Here is a 14,908-nt window from a genome sequence, read left to right as displayed (position 1 = left end):
ATAAATAAAAATCCTGGCACATAAGAAACACCATTTGAAATACCATCGTGATGTTATCAATCTTGGAAGGCTGCCCATCTTTCAACCGTCACTGCTTCAATCAGGCTCTCTCCAGGCTTTCACAAATCATACGTGCGCCTCACTGATGAAAATCTTTCAATCATTTTTTTTTCTCTCTGCACCTCTCTCTCTCGCTCTCTCTCTCTCTCTCTCGCTCTCTGCAAGGCTGGAATCACATATGATTCGTTCTTCAGGCTTGGAATGCAGATGTGGAGCCTGAATATCGACCCAGTGCCCTGGACATGTCAGGAAAAGAGTCTCCATCAAGTCACATGGATCCACTGCCTCACCACCGACAGGCTCACGAGCTACTTCATAAAGGCTAACGTTAGCTAAGCCGCAATGCTACACCGGTGCTGAATTAAACAAACAAACAAAAAACACAAATAACCAGCTCTAGCATTGATTTCAAAAACTAACTGAAATAGTAATCGTATGCCTTATGTGAAATAATAATACGTTTTGGCGCAATATGTGAATACATAACCTCAAACGTAGCTCTAATCTACGTAGCTCTGACTCTAATGTTTGTTTGGCTGTGATTTTTGTCTGTGAAGCCATATCGGGATTAATTTAAAACAACCCCTGGCTAAACCGGGCTTCACGGAAAATGAATGAAGCATGCTACTAAGCAAGCTGCAACAGAAATTAGACCAAAATATATCACACTGTATAAGAAGCTAGCTTAGTCAAGTAAAAAGAATTAGGATGACAGAATGACATACAACCGGTGGGGGAAAAAAATAATTCTCTTTGGCTAATCCTAGCACAAATTTAGCAACCCCAAAACTAGCTTCCTCCCGCCCAAAAAAACAGACGGGAGTAGGTGGGCCAGCATTTATGCAATCCTGCAGGAATGTGTGTCTAAAAGCACGTTTGGCGGCGAGGCCGGGCCTAGATTACAGTTCTCTCCTGTGATCATTTGCGCATCTCCCTGTAAGATCACAAGGCACCATCACAGAGCCAGCAGCTGTGTCTTCAGAGCTTGTGGGTGCAGGGCAACAGCGTGTGTGTGTGTGTGTGTGTGTGTGTGTGTGTGTGTGTGTGTGTGTGTGTGTGTGTGTGAGCCATACATGGCACATTCCTGTTCCTGCCACATTCAGTCTTGGGTGTATGTCATTAAAGAATGACCTTCACATGATGGACGTGACGTGTATCTGTTGCAGTCCAAGTCTTTAGGTTTGATCGGATGCTATGTGGAGTTGTTAGGAGATGGAACCACAACGCACAGTGTTTTCATTCGCAGGTGTCACTTAACATAGCTATATCTATTTCATTCTTTTATATTCATCGATTTATGGTTGTATATAAAGTGTACAGCCGGTGAAGAATGACGTACGATTATATTTCCTCTCAGAAGGGATATGAATTAAGAAATAATCCTGATAGAAAGCATCTCTAAACATGCTTTCAGAGCCCTCGCTGTCATGTAGTCCATAACGTGACACGTCCGATAACACGTAGCCCAAACGAAGGCGCAAAGACTCGAGCTGATCCAACAAGAAAAAACTTCCAGCGAACGATTTCCTCCTTTCGTAACAGATCTCTTTATGCAACGTTTTTTTAAGCATGTTCACAGATTGTTCATCTTTAAAAAAAAAAAAAAAAAGCCTTCACTCCCACATGAGGTGACTTAAGTGTGAAACAGTTTTTCCTCCACCTTTTTTTTTTTAACTTTCTCACTCTTTCTAAACCGACAAAGAGAAGGCTGGGAGAAGAGAGAGAGAGAGAGAGAGAGAGAAAAAAAGCGCTCCTGAATACAAAGACCTTTCCCTCGGAACAGAAAGGGCTCTGAAAACAATGAGGACAGGTCTGCCTGCATGGAGAAACAGTTCCTGGTTTTCCCATTGGAACAAAGCAACGGCAAACAGTGTTTCTACCTCAGGTTTTTAATTAAGACTGTCCCGGCCCCCTTCTCGCCACGGTCCGTGGAGACACGGCCCTGTGAAGTGATTAAAAAGAATGTGATCTGATCAAGAGAGAGGAATAATGGGGCAGGAATGCTCGCTTCGTCGCAGTGCTAAGTTTCTTGGGAAAAGAGGGCTGAGGGACTCTTTTGGCTATTGTTTTTCTACGCTGCCTCCCCCTCAGTCACCCTTTTCTCTTTTTTTTTTTCCTCTATTTTTTTTTTAAGGAGCTCACCGAGAAGGACAGCAGGCGTCCCCCCCCCCCCCCCCATTCTAATCTGAGGATTTCACTTGCTCTTTTTCTCCCCTCTGAGACATTACTCTTGATTTCTTTCTGTCTTTAAGTAAAGCAGAAACGCAGGTTAAAAAGTTAGAGCACTAACATGCGGGGGCGGGGGGGGGGGGGTTGGGGGAGAAGGAGAAGAAGAAAAGGAATAAAATCTTTGAACTATATCAGGTTTAGTAAAGGTCACCCTCCGGAGTCGTCTTCGGCTTTTTCCCTTCGCTAAATCCTCTATCGAAATGTCATAGTGAGTTAGACAGAGACAATAGCGAGTCACGGTGTGAGTGGAGCACGCTTGGCGGCTGTGAATAGGCCTTCGTAAGAGTAATTATACCTGTTTATTTGTTGCCGAGCTGATGAGAAATCCATCAAAGTCGTATTATCTGGACATCAACAGCGTCTCTGGCTTCTCAAGACAAAAGAAAAGGGGGGGAAATATATATTTGTGTATTCTCTTTTTTTTCTTTCTATAGCCTTTTAGCTACGTCTGTTTGTGCCTTGAGGTGTAACAGTAGAAACAGCGGGATTCCCTGGTGTCACAGATATGTTTAAGGCCTTCATTTTCAATAGACACCGTATCATTACCGCCGGGCGTGGCGCGATTCTGTGGTGGCGTACGTGTAGCATGGGAATCTTTCTGTACAAATTACCTGTCCACAAAATAGCCTTTCAGAAATGAGTTGAAACGACACTGCCGTGGATACGGATCTGTAATTCTGGAAACCTTCTATCTGCGTAAACACGGGAAAAGCGTCGTAAAGCCGTAACGTTACGTATGTATACGTATATACTGTACGTACACGTATATAACATAACATGTTAGTCGTTAATTCTGCTTAAGACACTAAAACGAGAGAAGAGGAAGGCTTGGAGTTGTGCTCCATTCGACGACCCCCTCACCCATTCGAGAACTTTTACCATGAGGGCCCTGGTATCAAAGGGAAACATAATCTACATAGCTAATGTCTCTCCCCCCAAATTCAAAGCTGCAATTTTTCTTTGCCCGGCAATCTGGAAACACTCTGGAGTTAATTACGACTGATTCGAAATGAACCGCACAAACAAAGGCCAGTCTATGTCCAGACAATTATACTGCATTAACCGGCTTAGAGCTTCCTGCTGATGTTGCCCGGGTTCTTCTGCCTCGCCTGCACGGCCGCCATTAACGAGGGCCGGCGCACAAGAATGTGTGACGACCTCTCGTGACACGGCGCAAAGTTTCAGCCCGAGTCGCCACAAAGGGGAGAAGGTAATTAAGTTTGAAAGAAAAGAGCCCTCGCAACAAACAATGGTGCTGTGTCTCTGGAAGAGCGAGGGAGGGAGGTGGAAAGGGAGGGGAGAGTGAAAAAAAAAAGCGAAAGAGAGAGAAAAAGAAAAAGGAGAAAAATCATTAACATTCACAGGAACCGAGAGAGAGAGAGAAAGCGAAAGAGAGAGAGAGACAGAGCGAGAGAGCAGGGCCGAAAAGGGGAACACTCTGCTGGCTCTTTTTTCTGAGCAGGTTCTCTACTGGTCTTCCTCTTTAAGCCTTTTATTTCACCCCACATCTGGTTTCATGTCTTCTCTTTCTGGTGCCCATGTGATGGCAAATCATCGGTTATGACCCACCTCCACATCCTCCTCCTCCTCCTCTTCTCTCTCTCTCTTTCTCTCTCTCTCACTCTCTCTCTCCTAATGCACAGATTTGCAAAGTGAACTCCAACACTTTGCATTTTTTTACTTCAATTACGCTTAGGGAGCGGAGAGCCGGAATATATCAAAAAAACAAAAATAAAAAAAAAATGCGTGCATCTGCTCGACCTGCTGAGACACATCAGCACTCTGTACTGTATATTCTGCAAAGAAAAAATGGCTCAAATGCAAATCAGTGCATTATCCTACTTTTTTAGCGTCCTCCTAACGCCTGTGAGGATTTGAGCTTAATTAGCTGAGAGGATATGTTATTTGGAGAGTACAGCACTTTAATGACACATACACACGTGAGCACACACACACACACACACACACACACACACACACACACACACAGCGTCACGGAGGCGCTCGCATTCTCACATTCATGTGAGAATGAATACACACGCTTATTCTCAAAGGAGGCACTGAGGAAAATTAGCACTGGTTACTCTCTTATTCATCAGCTTGATGTTGAAATGGACTCGTGATGTCCTCACATGTGCACATATGTTTACTTTCTGCTTTGACAGGGGAAAAATTGTCTCAGCTTTTTTTTGTGTGTGTGTGTGTGTGTGTGTGTGTTTTCCATGCTCAACGAGAAAGAATCTAATTGCAGCTTTGCCAGTCTCATGCTCCGTAATCACCCTCTCTTTGTCTAGTCCATGCAAAGCAGGATTAGAATTAAAATGATGACTGACTAATCCCTTGATTTCCCTGTGCTAAATAAATATTAATCTACTGGTCAATCGTGCCTTTGTAAAGGATGAAATGCATAGGATATGAAAGTGCTTGGACCGGTTATGGAAATCGTCTGCTTTACATGTGCCGTGTGTCTTCTTCGACGTTTTTTAAGTGGAATTAATATTCACTGACGATCCCAAACTCGGGATGATTTCGGGAAGACGCGAATTAATCCGGGTTTTCGGATTAACCGATCTGGTTTTTATTCGCGAGTGACCTGGAATGAAGAGAAGTGTTTGTGGACTTCGCCAGCTATGTACACTATGGCCGGGCCAGACGTGCTGCTGTTGGACAGAGCATGCAGATAACTGAGCAAACATGGACCATATGCCTGCCAGGGACACACACACACACACACACACACACACGCACTTGTACACACACTGACACACACTCTCTCTCACTCTTTGTCCATTCAATGTCACATATTTCACGATCTCGTCTCATAAAAGCAAGCCGATATTTATTTTCAATTGTTTAGCTTTAACCAGCTCCTTGCTCCTACATGCTAGCGTTCAGGCCTCTCTACTCCAGCCCCGTCACCGCTCTCCCAACGTCCCTTTTAAACATGAGCACGGGAAGCCGTTTATTTATTTATTTATTCATTTTAAATGGGAGGTGCTTGTCTGATTTTGACCTGTCATTTTTTTTTTCCACAAGAAACAATAAAGGTTTAAAGTTCAAGGCCCTTCGGTAAAGGCGGTGACTCTCTGACTCTCGGTCCTGTAATTATCCGGTATTATAAACATAATCACAGGCCAGGTATCCCTGCACGCATTCCAGACCTGTTAGCTAGACGCCGAATCGGACGATTCCGCACCAAAATATTTAAAAACACGTAAAATAAAGGCACTCCGTACAGACACGATGGACATGAGCCGACCCGGTGATATCTCTCATTTCTGAAGTCAGAGAATTACTAATTAACTGGGCTTATATTTAATTAGAGAGCGCTCCAAATGAACTTTAGACCAAAGGCATTTGCTTTTTAAACAAACGTCGTACTGACAGCTGTTGCGAGTTTACCCTTTGCGAAAAAAAAAAAATGTTTTCAGTGCCATTGTGGGGTCGATGCTTCGTTTGGCGAGAGCTCGAGTGTTCCTTTTGAAAATTGTACATTTTAATTGGATTCCACTCCAAACAAACAACTGTCATGTGTAATTAGCCTGGGCTTAGATTAGGACCGCAATATTCCATTATCAAATCAACCTGAATGTCACGCAGCGTACCGGCCCAACTGGCTCGGGCCCAGTTGACTTCAACAAATCAGTCACGGCGTCCCATTTACTTCCTAAAAGAGCCGGAAATAAACAACTCACTAAAATATAATCGCTTTTTTCTTTTTTTGCTTCTTCCGCTAACGTTTAATTTGTTAATTTAATGCTTTGCGTAAGGAAAGAGGAGAAGAGAGAAAAAAGATTTGTGTGTTAGATGAAAAGGGCATGGAGGATGAAAACTATTTGAGACGCGGTAATGAAGAGCAACGTTAAAAAAGAGCTGCTGATTTTTCACCGTCGTTGCCATTTGAAGGTCCGGTCCGGGCCTGAAACATCATCAGAGAACGGAAGGCCACTGTGTTTTATGTGTCTCGGCTCGTGGAAAAGGCCCGAATAAGACGTTAGGGGGGATTTTAAGGTCAATGAGAAGTTGGAAGAGAAAACAAAGCCTGCGTCAGCATAACCGCCGGTTAATTAAGGCAAAGAAAACACATTATTTCTAAAGTCCGGGAAGTTAATATGCGGGACTTGTTTCGCTGTGAAATGCCATGTGGTAATAAGCAAGAAATCTAAAAAATGCAAATCAAATGTCCATATATATATACACACACACACACACACACACAGTATAACAGCACATATCCCTTCATTATACTGGAAGGGCTTGGCGTGGAAAATATACTTTACCCCACTCCCTTGACCTCTTCCTCTAATTTTAAGCTTTCTGCTCCGGGTTTTTTTTTTTTTTAACGTATCGCTTGATCTTTGCATGGGCCTCTGATTTGATTTTATTAACAACCACCCCGAGTGACCTCAATTTCCCATAATGGCTTTTTCATACATTTTCTGTGCATCTCTGCCTGTTACGCTTCTGAACTTTCAATACTCTCGGCGATTATCCACATCTTCAGCACGGTCGCGGTGAAACTTTTCCTAAAAGCCAAAACTACATTCAAGAAACATGCTTCATCATTCAGAACAATTCTCTCTGGCTCTGGCTTTTTATTTATTTATTTATTTATATTTTTTTTGCCTGGACTCTTTGACGCAAACTGCACCAACCGTTCATTTTCTCCAACCGCTTTCCCCGTCATTAGACCTGCTGACAAGGTGACCGACTGTGGCACCTCCGACACCTCCGCTACAAAGCGTCCATCTTTAAAGCAAATAATTAGAGATGATTCCAGTGCAGATGCCAGACTGCTGCAGTGAGACAGGATATGAGAAGTCTAGCATTAAATAAATACTTCTGTGGAGACGGCAGCTGCTTCTTCTGACCTCAGGCCTAAAACACAAACAGTGGGGCAGGGTTCGTGTCTGGAAAGCTGCTTGTTTCTCCATAAACACACGCACACACACACACACACACATGTGGCATGGCCGTGCTAATATCCCCAGCTCATTGTCCTGAGCTAACTAAGCATCATGAATATTAATGAGGGCAGACTCTCACTTATTTGTTTACGTAAGGCACGACTGGTCATCCATATTCAATTACGGTCTCATCGCTCTTCTCAGAGGGAATAATCAGCTCGCTATATGCAGATGGGATTGGACAAGAAGGTGCATGAACACATGTTGGAATATTTCACGTCTCTGGGAAATGCCATCTGCCCCGCAGGTCACTGATCTGAACTGCACCCTTTCAGACGAGGGCAAAGGGCTTTGAACTTATTTTGAGTATGATGATATCCATAAAACAAACAGTGACACGAATCTGCCTGCAACAGCGAACAGGAGTGAACTGTCAGGCTCTCGATTTAAAATTACGGTGCTTCGGCAAATCGATCGACAGTGGGAAGGATTTGAACGCCAAACCGACTCAGAATTTCAGGTGAATTTTAAAACATCTGTCTATAGATAATAAACCAAGAACATACAGATGTCTGTTTTATTTACGCTGAGATCCCAAAATATAGGCTTGATGCTCGAGGAAAATGACGATGATTTCCTCACCTCCAAACACACACACACACACACACACGTGCCAAGTAGCCCCTGAGCTGCTAGCATCCTCCGCTGTCAGGAGGCTTTGCTAATGAAAGAAAACCCCGCCATCCAAGACATGCTTGGGTTGTCAACCCTGATTGGTCGACGCAGGCCCGGCGCGCTCTCTGCCATGGCAGCGGGGAGGGTGGTGCTCTCCGATTAAACGAGTGCAGCATCTCTCTCTCTCTTTCCTGAACCTCACAGGATTTCATACACAGCTCTGGGCCAAATGATTAACATACATGGTCCATCATGTTGATCTCTGCGCATAATTCCCTTTTCAACCGGAATAAAGGCATGAATGTTGCATGCGCTATTTCTTCCACACACACACACACACCACAATTTTTTCTTTCTCTCTCTCTCTCTTTTTTTTAAATATCCTGTACAAGAGGCTTCATGCCAAGCGGGAGAAAGCATGAGAAGAAGAAGAAGAAGAAGAAGAAGAAGAAGAAGAAGAAAAAAATCCCCAGCTCCTAGACGAGACATGGGGGCCGACAGAAAAAGTAATGTGATCCCTACTGGCCGAAGACCAAGAGCAACAAAAACATTTAGATAACCGTGTTCAATAATGAAAGTTTTCAGTGAGGACAGAAATTACATTTCCTCATGATAACAAGGCCTTCCCATAACAAGGCTCGCAAAAACGTCCGAAACGCCCGTGTCCTCATCAGTCATGCACGCTTGCACGTCGGGGGCCATCGGTAATTCTATTAGCTTCCTCTTTTACGAAGGCAGAGGCGTTTTAACAGCATCCATGCTACAGGGGACAAAGAGAGGGAGGACTCTCCTACGCGTACGCCATTCGATTGGCGACAAGTCAACATCTGGTAAAGCGTGTCGGTGCGCCAGCTCGTCCAGTCGAGACATTAAAGCATGACCTGTCTGACTGAGAAGGGCTTCTACTAAAATGCAGACCGAGTCCGTCCTCCATGCCACGTTCCCCTTTCGCAGGGGTTAAACCGGGGGACGTCGCTACCCTTCACGATGACTTCAAAGCCAACTTCCTGTCTCTCTGCTGGAAATATTAATGCTGGGGGAAGAAGAAATCGCTTCAACAGCACGTGGGGTTTTCTCTTGTCACGTCAAGCGTTTTAAATCTAGCATCTTTCTTCTTTTAAAAAAAAATGAAAGAATAATCACACATACGCTTTCGTATTTTATCAATAAAAACGCCTCGATGAGATTTAATACCTGCAATATTGAGTGCCCGGCCTTCCTATTGTGTCTAAACGCTGCTGCATAAACCAGCCAGACCCTCTATTTACTAGCAGAGAGAGGGGGCCATTACCATACATATTACTTCACGTAATGACAAAATCTGCAGGCATCTTGGGAGGCTCCTGGAATATGAAGCCACGTGCTTGTTGTCTTGAGTTCTCGACAAACGCATCTTTAGGGAGAGCTGGCCCAGAAATAAAGAGAGAGGCAGGCAGCGTTTTCGCTCGGCTTTCATCTCAGTCACTCAGTCATCCATTCAGTGGGCCATTCAAAGCCACTGTGCATTATGCAAAAAAATGCTAATCCTTTTCCGATGCTTTCACACTTGTACAAACCCCCATTCCCCCCAGTGAAAAGCAATTATATCAGTTTACATTTCTGTCAAAAAACAGGATTAATGCAGGAGTACTAGCAATGCAGAGGGTATCCCCCCTGCCCCCCCCCCCCCCCCACTAGCTAACGGAAACTAGAGATTATTCTAGACGCCATTCTCTTTCCTCCTCTTACCTCAAAAAAAAAAAAAAAAAAAAAAGGGGAGAGGCTCTAAGAATGTTATTTAATTAGCTGAAGGAAAAAGAAGAGAGTTTTAGTTGCTGTGGAAACTCTTCCATGACCCGACCTTCTCTTCGCCAAGGCCTGAGCAGAATGAGATCCAGTCTGGTCTTTTAATCAGAAACAAATTATGGAAGAATGTTGCCAGGTTGGATGATCCCATCTGCAGTCTCGTTGTCTCTCTGCGCTCGTACGTCAGGCGCCATGACAAACGAGACGAGGAAAAGGAAGACCACCCCTTTTCCATCCGCCCCCCCTTCCCCCCTCCCCGAGCTGAGATTTGCATATGCAAATTCCCGCACAAGGGAAGCGTGTATAAACAAGTGTCATTGTGAGGCGGATTACTCTGGGATGTGTATTTTAAAATAAATAAATAAATAAATAAATAAATAAATCTTTTTAAAGGACGGGTGGCTGCATATAGGGCCATTAGTCAGCACAATTAACCCTGTCTCCGTAGAGACTAATGAAATTTTGCTATGGTATGATTTAAATTAGATTGCTGGTTATGCGTTTCCACAATCCAACTCCGAATCCATTATTTGCCCCAGGAACAATGAGGCGTTTGTGCTCGGCTGATCTGTGCCAGCTGAACAAACCCTCTGAGCTGACAATTTGCATATGTTAATATAATTAAGCGCTAATTACACGAAACTCGCACGCATTCACTCACACTTTCCGCGGGCGCTGCGGAGCTCGAACCTAATCCGAGCGTTTAACCCTTCGACGGCCGCTGAGCGAGGAAGAGGAAGGGATGGAGGGGGCCTCGGCCTTGTCCGTAATGGCCTCGGGGCTGACACCAAACGGCCCCCGCTTAATACATTAAGCCAGCTCCTGACTTCTCAGCTTTCTCCAGAGCGGAGCGTGCTCTGCAGCCTCCTAACCGGACCAAATTCAATTGGGCCTGCAACAAAAGCCCCACAGTTCCTCCGCCAACAATGTGATAATTTTCTCAACGCTGTCCGTGGAATCATCAGGACCGCAGACACACAAACCGAGAGACAGTGGTGGTCTTTATTAAACATGCAGCACGAGGCAAATCCACATCAAGCACAAACAAATCACTCAGCACTCGCGTTTCCTGACGAGCCAGCACTCGGTGATGAGTGCCATGCGCCCCCCCTTTTTAAAATTAAAAATAAGTCATGCTTGATGTTCGATTTGACAGGTATAACTTAAACATGTCTCACACGCACTGACAAACATTTCCTTAGCAAAACAGACAAGGAGAAGTTCCTCATAACATCACACCCAGATGTGCGACGATGTGCGGATTTTCAGACGGTAAAGGAATCTTTAAGGAAATCAAACATCCGTGGTCAGATTAAAAGAGGCCTTTGTCCTCATCTGTCTGGATTTCTTTTAGCAGGCTAAATTAAGCGAGTCTCTTCAAAAGGTGTAAGATGAGCCAAATGGGGGGGGGGGGGGGGGAGAAAAAATGTTCTATCGCATCTGAAATTCGTGCAGCTGTGCAGAATGTAGTCCAGATGGTGCAGGAGGAACGGGGAAAAAAACAAACACCTGATGACGGACAGCGAAAGCTTAGAGGATCACGATAACGCTGGGGTTAAAGAAAACAGAAATAAACCTTTCAACTGCTCCACTGTACAGGACAGAGCGTAATGAATTTCCACAGACGCAAATGTAATAACACACCATTTTTTGTGTTTTCGGAGCCTGAGGTTTCGAGCCGTTGCTAAATGCTTAGTATCGTGCTAAAGCAAAAGCTGTATTTTTTTGCTGAGTGCTTCTTAAAAGGCCTTTAAAGGAAAATATACACTACACACGTTTCCCGAAGGAGGGGAAAAACATCAGTAGGGAATGGACGTCTTTTGTTTATTCATGGAGCTTTCAGAGATATGTGCATACATTATGTGTGTGTGTGTGTGTGTGTGTGTGTGTGTGTGTGTGTGGAAAGCTCGTGCTTAATTATCTGAGCAATGTTTTAACGTTCGACCAGATCTATGGTCATCACCGAGCCCCTAAGCCAAGCCGAGTGTGTTCATGCCACAAAGGCAGAGGTTGTCGAGCCTTGTGCACTGCCATGGGATTTTCAGTGTTGAACAGGCTTGTAGCAACCGTCGCCGCTGTGGGGGATTTTAAATCATCCGGCCTCTTCCATTAGACTCCGGACTCATTGAGGTGGAAACCATAAAATATGAGGAAGGGAAATTTAATCCTTGAAATATTGATTTGCACATTAATATGGTATATGCAGAGGGAAATCTGGCTTGGTGGAAACGACACATTTTCCCACCCTGAGCCAATCGCACCGCAGAAACACGTCTGAATATCAGGAGGCGTTACAGGCCAGGCTTGGATAGTTCTAATTCGGATTTAATCCGAAATGCTCTACGAGGTCCTTGTCTAACAAATATGCAGATTTCCAAGCGACAAAACAGCACTCTGAGCAAATCCACGGGCCACGTTAGTGCCACACGTTGCCTAAATGTGTGTCAAGCAAGCACTTGGAATAACGGCTAGCATTTCAGCAAATATTAACATCATCTTCTCTGACTAACATTTTGCATATGCGTTATGAACGTTTAGGGAAATACAATCTGATGTGGCCGGATTTACATAATTAGCTCTTTGGAAGCTGAATGCTGTTGCTAGTACACAAACGAACACGAAAGATCACTGTAGGGTCGAGCCAATGCCACAAAGCAAACGAGTACTGCGAGAAAAAAATAAAATAAAATCTTAAAATAATACTGTAACCTGAGAGATAAGAGGGGGAAAAATCTTCCGGGATAAAAACTAACACAGAGCTTTATTTACTCTGTGCAGTCAAAGATATAGAAATACTAATATAACGAATAATGTAAGAGCTACAATAATAATAACAATAGCAATAATAATAATAACAATAATAATAATAATGATAATAATAATAATAATAATAATAATAATAATAATAATAATAACAATAATAATACCAACAAGAACATTTGTAAATATAGGCTATTCAAAGCAATCCAGAATTACAACCAAATCTAAAGATAGGCAGGAAACATATGCAGTGCTTATATGCGGAATAAAAAGATGTCGCATAACGCGGGTAAAGAAATTGTTGTTTTGGTTTTTTTTTTTAAATCGAGATAAATAAAAGTTAAAGATTATATTCTTGCAGTGCATAAAGCATGAGCATTTTTGATCATGTATGGATAAACTCACACACCGATCACACACACTCTCTCTCTCTCTCTCTCTCTCTCTCACACACACACACACACACACACACACACACACACACACACACTGAAACACAGCCCCGGCTCTCTGCCGGTTTTTATCCTGCGCTCTCCTGATCGATCCCGGCGTGTCACCGTCGCCCCGTTTCCAATCGGAGCCGAGAACCTCAAACTGGCCCGCAAGCAACGGCACACACACACACACACACACACAGACTCCATCCTTGGCTCTGGTCTCGTAAAGCAAAGCCACTGAAAACTTGGCGAGCGTAAAGCTGAGGACAATAACGCAATAACGGTAACGCGGAAAACACCGAGATGCCTACACGGAACAAGAGGATGAAACTGAAAACAAAAAGAGAAATGGTAGCCTACCCTAAAAACACGGAAGCGGCGCTGATCAACACGCGCGCGTGTGTGTGTGCTTGTGTGTGTTTGTGTGTAAGAGAGAGAGAGAGACATTGAGAGAACCGTCGCGGTGCGTTTTTGGGTCGGGGGATTTCTCCGAACTCTTGATTTTTCCTTTCACAAAAACATTTTGTTTTTCTCGTTCTTTCTTTGTTGTTTTTTTGTTGGTGTTTTGTTCTTGTCTCTGTCTTTGACACAGGGCAACGGAACGCCAGGTACAAGCTACACAATGACATGGAAGTACATTTTTTAGGATGCAGAAACACACCGGGAACTATTTGGAGTGTGCAAAAGCGGTCTCCTGTCCTAAAGGTTTTTGGTTCTACCTCAGCGGTGCTTCTGAAGAAGCGACATGCACATAGATCATACACAAAAGCGCAGTGTTTGTCCGTCCTGCTCTGTTTCTCCTGCATACAGACAGTCATAGCGGATCGGAGTGTGAACATCTAGATTCGGGGTTTTAAAGCACGAGCGCTTTTAACGATAAAATTTTTTTAAAAAAAACAAAAACAAAAAAAAACACCAAAAAAGTTCTGTAGTGTCACTCGAGGCTACAGGAGAGTATCTGATCCGTGACAGCTCTCAAACAAGGCAACTAGTATCTCTAGTCTGCACACGCTATGCTGAACCGCGGAATAACGCTACACTTTAAAAGAAGAAGAAGAAGAAGCGGATCAATACCCGGTTTGTACACCAACTACTCCGTGAAAGTTGTGGATTAAAAACAAACAAAAAAAAACTTACTCGTCCCCCCCGCAGCTTCCTCCGCTCCTTCTCACGAAATGTTCTGGTTTTTCGAAGAAAATCACATCCAATGGAGAGCGAAAGTTGGTAACAAAAAAAGGAGAAAAACTCAATAATCCTCCAAGTATCTTGGAAAAAAATATATGCGTACCCAACCGTAAATAAGGACCGGCTGAGAAAAAGAAGCAGATATAGATAGATAGATAGACAGATAGAAAGAGATAGATAGATAGAGAGAGAGAGAGAGAGAGAGAGAGAGTCGATCCTCTGGGTCCGCTCGGTAAAAGCCGCGCCGACGGCCGCCTCGCGCTTTCGGTTGTGTGGCGACAGAGAGGGGGGTCTCAGGGAAAAAAGGAGGGTCGGAAATGAAAATCCGATATGTCTTTATTCGGCTAATTATTACGGTTTAAGCCCTGTGTGTTTTTTTTTAAAGGAAAAAAAATGGCTGATTAAGTTGAGTGCGCATGTCTGTGTGTGTCTATTCCCGATATGCACTCTGGTAATGAGAGAGAGAAAGAGAGAGAGGGAGAGGGAGGGAGGGAGAGAGAGAGAGAGAGAGGGAGAGAGAGAGAGAGAGAGGGAGGCGTAATTAGTGAGGTGATCAACAGTCTCCGCATTGCAAACGACGCGCTGGTGCAACTTGGTGAAGGAGATTCAGACTATCGCGATACCTACGTCCGGTCTAAAGGGGGGGCCATGGAGATGGAGGTGGGCGAACACAAACAGCAATCTGATGAACATCCTCTTCAACAATAAGAGCACTTTTAGAAGTCATTACTGTTTAAAATCATAATAATAATAATAATAAAATTAAATAAAATATGACGTTATTATAAAGGGGCGAAAAAAATCATCATACAAGACGAGGCGGATTGCTCGACACATGCGCGTTTTAACCCAGCAAAATATCTCCAGCTC

General features: G+C 43.9%; 1 protein-coding gene across 3 annotated transcripts in view; it reads right to left on the bottom strand.

Annotated features, from left to right (window-relative positions):
• The window catches only part of zfhx4 (zinc finger homeobox 4), a 74,626-nt gene extending 60,058 nt beyond the window's left edge, over positions 1-14,568 (bottom strand). For 2 of the 3 annotated variants that reach the window (XM_053611015.1, XM_053611017.1), the window contains exon 1: positions 1-1,009. This exon is cut by the window's left edge and continues 3,119 nt beyond it. The gene's annotated coding sequence lies outside the window, so the exon portion shown is untranslated. Of the gene's footprint in view, positions 1,010-13,990 lie in introns of those variants that run through there. The other variant, XM_053611016.1, reaches the window with a different exon arrangement.
• Between the last annotated feature and the right edge of the window lie 340 nt (positions 14,569-14,908).

This window comes from Ictalurus furcatus, chromosome 23 (genome assembly GCF_023375685.1).
Source record: "Ictalurus furcatus strain D&B chromosome 23, Billie_1.0, whole genome shotgun sequence".
Lineage (NCBI taxonomy): Eukaryota > Metazoa > Chordata > Actinopteri > Siluriformes > Ictaluridae > Ictalurus > Ictalurus furcatus.
Note: the sequence above shows the minus strand (reverse complement) of the source record. Positions and strands in the feature narration are given on the sequence as shown.